The sequence below is a fragment of the Fukomys damarensis genome, unplaced genomic scaffold (assembly GCF_012274545.1).
Source record: "Fukomys damarensis isolate Sample0158 unplaced genomic scaffold, DMR_v1.0_HiC HiC_scaffold_3, whole genome shotgun sequence".
Taxonomy (NCBI): domain Eukaryota; kingdom Metazoa; phylum Chordata; class Mammalia; order Rodentia; family Bathyergidae; genus Fukomys; species Fukomys damarensis.
In genome coordinates, this window is record NW_022900915.1 from 44,379,806 (window position 1) to 44,386,798 (window position 6,993).

The window sequence follows — 6,993 nt, forward strand, 5'->3', positions numbered from 1 at the left end:
TTTTTAAACATTCGTTATTTTCAATCGCGCCTGCACACCGCCTTTGTCCACTTGGGATGAGCACTGCATGGGGAGAATAGACGTGTGGAGGAGCGTTGGGCTTCTCCCTCACACTATTGGTTGTCGGTGCTTCCGCGCAGTGTTTCAAAGGTGTATATGCAGAATGAGTTGGGTCGCTCCAATTTCAGCCTGAGGACAGCGGGCCAGCAGTGCAGGATGCTGCAGTCAGGCTTCGGGGCTCTGTGTCATGCCCAGAGGGCAGCGTCAGGTGACTGGTGTGCTTTGGGTGGCCACGTGGAGTTGTCTGGGTTCTGAGGTCTGATTCTGTGCTTTCACGTGTCTAGGCTGGCCTTTTCGGAGAGGAGATTAAGGCTTTGGGGCTGGAGGTAAACTGAGTTTTCCCTGAGCCAGCCGAGGAGAAAGACAATGAGGGTGCCTTAGGGTCTCCTTCCCTGGGCTTTGAGACCTAGACGGCAGGAAAGGTTTTCAGAGACTTGGAAGTCTGTCTTTCTTTTCCTTGTGTGTTTGTGGTGCTGGGGATTAAGCCAGAGCCTCTTACTTGCTAGGTAAATGTGCTGACCTAGACCTCAGCCCCTGCACATCTTTTAATCTGGTTACTTTGAGAAACTGTTTCTCCAACTGGATGCAGTGTGTTTCATGAACTAGTTAGAGGGTATTTGACCCTCTGGGCCCCCGAGTCTCTTTCAGGGACACCAAATGTCTCATTTTAGCCTTGGAAAGTTGGTACCGGTATTAATGGGTTTTATAAGAGAATTAGTGGTATGGCTGATATTTTGCCAGGATTTAATGATTTGTTTCTAAAATCCCCTGTCTCCGAACTTTGGAAAGAACCAAATTCTGGCCGTTCATCACAGGAAAGTTGACTTCTGCTTTTCCTCAAGCTGCCGTGCCTGGTGTGATTGAGTGAAGAGGGGCGGCGGATCTCCAAGGCCGAGCACTTGCCAGCCCCCCTCCACCCTGGGCTTCGTTCCCAGCACTACAAAAGAAACAAAAATCCTCACAGCATCCGAGGAAGCCAGGTCTGCCAGCTTTGTTGTTGTTTGTTTGGGCACCAGCTGTGGATGCATAGCAAGAAGCTAGACAGCATCTCTGCCCTCCGAGGTCTGTGTGTGTGTGTGCGCGCGCGCGTGTGTGTGTGTGTGTGTGTCTTGGTGCGTGTACGCAGGGGTGGGCATTTCACGAGCGTGTAAACAAGTGCAGTTCCCAGAAGCTGGAGTATGATGCGGTGGTAGAAGATGCCCTGGAATTGAGTCTGAACACGGCAGGGTTGGAGGAGGGAGACATCAGGAGTTGCTGTGGGCACATGGGGACCAGGAGGGAGTCCCCAGGGATGGACGGCCAGGCTGCCCCCGCATGTGGTGGGTCCCCTCCTAGAGGTGCAGAGCCCTGGGCATAGCCAGAGATGGAAGACTTGAGAGAGTTGATGACTGGCCGCAAGTGAGGAGAGCATGGGCACTGACAGAGCACTGCGTCCAGGACAGAGGGACCCGGGGGCTTTACTGGGTAGACTGACGCAGTCCATCTTGGAAAGACTGGTCACAGGGCAGCGGTGCACTCCCAAGCGTGCTAATTCAAACCCTGTGTGTTCGAGGAGTGTCAATGGGCGTCCTCTAGGGTGGAGACTGTGGGCCTGAGGTTGGGAGTGAAACTACCCTGGGTGAACTGTGCTGTAGGTCTTGGTTGACGAGTGGGTTTTGGCTGGTTTAACAGTGTCCTCTCGGGAGGCTCATACCAAGCCATGGGTCTGTGCCAGGCCACCCGATGGGACAGTCACACAAGTGGCACCAGTGGTTCAAGCCAGTGGGAACGGTTCACATCAGATTCGCCCAGTACTAATTACGGCCCAGTCATGAACGTGTTAATCTGGTTTCTGTGGGTTTCTCTGAGGGCCTTATCACAGCAAACACACAAAGAAACAAAACATTTCCCCAGGAAGTGGTGCATGCCTATAATCCCTGTACCAGAAGGCCGAGGCAGGAGGATTGTTGCAAGTTTGAGGTCAGCCTGGGCTCCATAGTGAGTTCCAGATTGGCCTAAACTGCACAGTGAGACCCTGTCTCCAAAAAACCAAAACCAAAATGCCCCTAAAGAACCCCTCAGAAAACAAGTCGAAGGGCTGTTGGTGGCCAGGGCCCAGTGCCCTCGTCTTCCAACGTGGGTGCTCCCCCAGCTGTTCTGTGCTGGAGTCAGGGTTTGTTCTGGTTATGGTGAGAGGCTGTGGCAGGATTCAGCAGGGCGGACTGCATTGTGATCCTGGGAAGGTCACCTGGGACTGTGAAGACCTGGCTGTGTTGGGTTACAGTGAGGCAGGAGGTGCAGTCAAGCGGCTCATTCAGGGACGGTCCCTCCTTGGTGGAGCTGACTGGCAGGGCTGGGCTTTGGCGTGGCAGCAGGGAATGGGTGTCCCGGCTTCCGTATAGAGAGGCAGAGCTGACATGAGTGGTGAGGTGGAGGCTGGGAAGGTGGGCATTTGGCCAGGGGGCGCTGTCCTTTTCTGTGAGCCTTGTTACGTTTGATATGCCAGTTAGAAATGATGGTTGGGTGTGGTGGTGCACGCCTGTAATTCCAGGACTCAGGAGGCTGAGGCAGGAGCGTCACTTTGAGTTTGAGGACAGCCTGGGCTCCATAGTGAGGCCCTGTCTCAAAACAGCAACAACAACAACAAACACTAAGTGAGGACAGTGAGTGCTATAGTTCGAGTGTGTGCTGGCATCTGAGCTGCCTGCATCTCTGTGCATCGTGTTTGGAGGGAGTGGGGCAGTCTGGAGGGTTCTGCTGACCTAGGGGTTCTGGGATAAGGGGTCATCACCCAGTGGCTGCAGTAAAACTGTGCCCCCCGGCGGAGTGGCTGGCCATGCTGTGATGCAGCAGGAGGGCCCTCACTGGTGCCAGGTGGATGCCAGTGCCAACGTCTTGGGCATCCCGGCCTCCAGATCCTGAAGAAATGTTCTTTTTCTCATAAATCACCTCATTTCAGACATGTGGTTATAGCAGCAGAGAACAGTCCAAGACAGCAAGTACCAGTCATGGGGAGCTGGAGGTTGGAGACAGAGTTGGACTCAGGAAATCAGGGTGAAGGCTGGGCTGCTTCGCAGGTCACCGGCCCCCTGTGTCCCCAGTGTTCCCCAGCTGTCGTGGATGTGATCGCCCTTCCTAGAGATGAGCCGTGGCCCAATGCGAGGAGCCCCGGGGCTCTCCAGGTCGCTTCCTTGTCCTGAATGGACTCTGGGCTCACTTAGATGCTGCATAGGCTATGGGCTAATGGGCACCGGTGGCGGCAGAGCTCACAGGAAGTGTTTGCCCCGTGCACTCTGGGTGCAGGGCACTGTGGTAGCCCCTGGAGATAGAAACACAGGGCTTCCTTGCTCTGATGCACCAGCTAGTTGCGAGTGGAAGTGTGGGCAGCCAGCCGAAATGCTGTCAGAGGTGAAATGAGATATGTACTAAAATGTCTAGGCAGCTGCTTTGGAGTTTGTCTAGTTGTCCCCCAGGAGCCTCGTGTACTCATGGGCGGGGCCTTGGAAGGACCACGGAGGTGCTTAGCCGACCTGTCAGGAGGATGGGCTTGCCATAAGAGGGGTTACAGGGGTATGACCTGGAAGGTTCTGCCTCCCTCCCAGCTCCCCTCTCTTTGCTTCCTGGATCCAGTGATGTGAGCACCTCTCCTGCACCCTGCCCCTTCCACCTGGCCTTCCTGCCTTGGATCCAGTCGACTATGAACTGAATCTGTGAGCCAAAATAAATCTCTCTTCCTTTAAGCCGTGAGTGTTAGATGTTTATCCCAGTGATAAGGAAGTGACTTAAGATTTTAGTACCAAAAGAGCGGGGTTGTGTTATGACTACCTGGCCATGTGGTTTAGAAGCCTTTGGAACTGGCTTGGAGGAGGAGTTTGGAAAGGTTTGGGAGATGCCTTGGTGGTGCTGGGTAGAGAAGCTGTAGAATGCCATAATCTGGGTTTGATGGGAGATTCTGGTCCAAGCTTGGGAGACCAGAGTGCTGATAGAAATGCAGGTGGTAGACACCAGGCCAGGAAAGTTTCATTTGGGAACAAGTTCTCCCTTGACAGCTTACTCAAAACTATCTGCTCTGGTGGAAAATTTTTCTACATTTTACTTTTATACTAAGACTTTGTGGGAGACTGACATTAAGAATAGCGGACTTATAAATTTGGCAGTGAAATATCAAGGAAAGTCCAGAGTTCAGGTTGCAGCATGGTTGTGGCTGCCAGCTTTTAGAGAGGCTTACAGTGAGTGAAAAGAGCAAAAATCTGAACTGAATCATTGAAGAATTTTATTGGTAGCCTGAAAGGAAGCTCCTGCAAAATTCCCCCTTCTGGCCCAGAAGAACTTCATTTCTGAAATGATTAGCTTTAAAAGGAATCCAAGTACTTTACATGAGAATAATAGGAAAGATGTCTCCTGGGCACAATAGAAGCCAGCAAGACCCTACCCTTCACTGGTTCAAGGGTGTAAAAGACTTTGCTTTGAGAAGAGAGCCACCGGAAACCTAGCTAATTCAGGGCCAGCTAGAAAATAGTTTCCCAAAGCTCAGGCATCCAGGCACCCAGAGGCCTCTATAGCCATGCTGCGATGGGGCCTGGCTACTGCTCAAGTTGGTGGAAAACCTTGGCATCATCCACACAGTGCTGGGTTCACAGACATGTAAAATGCAAGAGTTGTGGGGTCAGAGAGGCTTCTACTCAGATCTCAGAAGAAGGCCTTGACTCCAGGCAGTGTGTAACGCTGTGAGAGTTGCTGAAAGTGCAGTGGAGACTCTGGGATGTTGGAAAAGCCGGGGCATGGAATGTCTGCTGAGGAAGGCTGCAGGTAGAGGGACGTGGTGCCAGAGGCGTGGGGGCTGCTGCAGGCAGGGCCATAGGGGCAGGACTGCCCAAGCCCTTTGGTGTTCACATCTCGTCCTAGCTTGCCCCTGCGGCTGGATGTGTAGCAACAGGTCTTGGTGTTTGCCCTGCTAGGTTTGGGTGCTTGCTTTGGTCCCATTGGTTTCTTCCCCTGTTGCTCCTCTGGAGTGGAAATGTTCACTCTGTGTTACTTTATGTCAGCAGTGTTTAATTGGATTTTTACCAGGGCCACAGCTAAGAGTTTGTCTTGAGTCTCAGGAGACGTTGGGCTTGGGCTTTTCAGTAGTGCTGGGACTGGGAAGACTTTGGTGCCTCTTACAAATGGACTAGATGTGTATTGCTTAGGGATGGACATGAGACTTGGGGGGTGGCCTGGGGTGGGGTGCTACAGTGTAGATCTAGGGGTCTCATGCACTCAGAGGAGGGGCTCTCGGAAGATACGTGGATGATAGGGGCTGATGGCTGCTTGCTGTTGGAGGCGGGGCCTGGTCAGAGGAGGTGGCCATGGGGGCGTGGCCTGAAAGCACCTGTGTCTCTCCTCCTGGACTCCTCCCTTCACTCTTTGTTTCCCTGTGGCCACACCCTGACCTCCTCTCCTCAGTGGTCTCTCTGCCCTGCCTTTCTCCCTTGGAGCTGACCAAGGATGGATTACAGAGTGAGCTAAACTCAGCTTCTCTTCCTTTAAGTTGTGGATGTTGGGTATTTGTCCTGTGATGAGATAGTGCCTGAGACAGCAGCCCCAAGGCGGGGCAGGGCTTGCTGCAGAGGGGGTAATAGTAATACTGACCATCCCTTCAGCACCCAGGTGCCATCTGTCCCCACAGCCTGGGCAGGCGGGGAATGTTCCGCAGGCTCTGTGCAGGTGAGGCGTCCGAGGTAGGAGAAATAAGGCAGCGGGGTTCAGATCCTTCTCAGGCCAGTCCAGGTTCCTTCACATCTGAAGCTGGAAACTCAAACATGGTTAACAAATTATGTAAAAATTAGCATGTCAGCTGTCAAGCAGATACAAGAAACTATGTAGAAAACATGTGAAGACTGTTTGAGCTATGAAACTGTCTTTCCTGGAGGGGCCTCGTGAAGGTGACCACTGTGGTTCAGTGTAGGAGTGCTTTGTCTCCAGTGCTGACGTCTCCTCCTACAGCGCCGCCGGCTGCGATCCTTGACAAAGCCCTCCCACCACCTAGGACATCGACTGTCGAAAGCTTAGAGCAGGAAGAGGAGCGGGTTTGATTCCTGAATACTGAGCTTCCGGGAGGGAGCGGGGCGCCAGGAGTAACTGGCCAGCCTCAGACAGTGTCCAGGAGGAGGAAGCCACTGGTGAGAGGTCTGCCCAGAGCTGGGGTCTCTCCTCGCGGAGCCCTGTGAGCGGTGTCAGGAAAGACACTGTGTGCCCCATGGCCCTGTCCCTCGTGTCCAAGGCCCTGGCTCCAGGACATCGCCGAGAGGAGAGCCCTGTGAGTGGAGTGGGACCTGCACGCGTTGGGTTTTCCTGGTGACTCACAGCTGGGCTGCACATGCTGCCTCGGGAGCCCAGGGCCTGCCCGTGGGTGTTGGCTGATCCCACAGAAGCTGTCTGGCAGCCTGTCCTGTCCCTGGGCGTGCCAATAACCCCTGTATTGAATTTGGAGGTCCTGCTGAGTCGCCCAGCTAGCCTCAGACTTGTTCCCCTCCTGCCTCAGCTCCCAAGTTGGGGAGGTCACAGGCGTTACCACTGTGTCCAGGTGTTAGTCCAGGCTCCTGGTGCAGGATTCGGGGTGTCAGCAGGTGCCTGGCATGTTCTTCTCATCATGGCCCAGCATGCTGCAGGGTCACAGACCTCCCGTGGGATTGGAGTGGGAGGTGCTGAAACCTGCACAGTTCCCCCTGAGAACACAGCCTCCCAGAAGATGCCAGCTGAATCTGGTGCGCCTGGGGAGAGGCAAGGCACCTTCAAGTGTAAGTTTGGACTGGCCTAGGGCACTTGTTTAAGTTGGGTGTGGTGGTGCACAGGAGGCTGAGGCAGGACAGTCACTGAGTTTAAGGCTAGACTGAACTACATAGTGAGACCCTGTCTCAAAAAAACCAATAAACAAACAAACTTGTTTAAAAAGTAAGTTACACATCACATAAT